A 576-nucleotide genomic window follows, 5' to 3' on the forward strand; every position below is an offset into this window, starting at 1 on the left:
CGGAGGCCGCGGAGGAGGAGGCGGCGGCGAGGGGCGCGGACGCTTGGCCCCCGAGGCCGCCGCGAGAGACCTGGCTCGGGGCGGGGCGACCGGGGACACTGCCCTCCCCCCAGGAGGACAGCGAGCCGTGCGGCCAGTCCCCCGCCAGGAGCCAGCCCTCCTCTTAGGGTTCACGGCCAAAGCCCCCAGGCGGAGAACCGGCAGCCAGTGCTTGGGGAATCCGCATCCCATTCCCAACAGCGGAGGGGTGACCTCCCAGAGAGGCCACCTCCTGCCTTCGTCACCCCAGGCTAGGGAGTGTGATGTCAGCTGTGTGCCGGCCGTCTGCTTCCTTGGGACCCGGGTTGTTGTTATTCTTTTTTGAGTCGGAGTCTCACTCTGTCGCCCAGGCTGGAGTGCTGGAGCTTAGTGACATACTCACGGCCACCCCAGCGTGACCTGCTGGGCCCCAGCCTTCCAAGTAGCCGGAGCTACAGGCACGTGCCACCACACCCAGCTAAGGTTTTTTGATTTATCGTAGAGAGGAGGTCTCGCCAAGTTGCCCGGGCTGGTCTCGAACCCGCGGGCTCAGGCAAT

The sequence above is a fragment of the Carlito syrichta genome, unplaced genomic scaffold, assembly GCF_000164805.1.
Source record: "Carlito syrichta isolate Samal-C Ts95f unplaced genomic scaffold, Tarsius_syrichta-2.0.1 Scaffold295943, whole genome shotgun sequence".
In the NCBI taxonomy this organism is placed as follows: domain Eukaryota; kingdom Metazoa; phylum Chordata; class Mammalia; order Primates; family Tarsiidae; genus Carlito; species Carlito syrichta.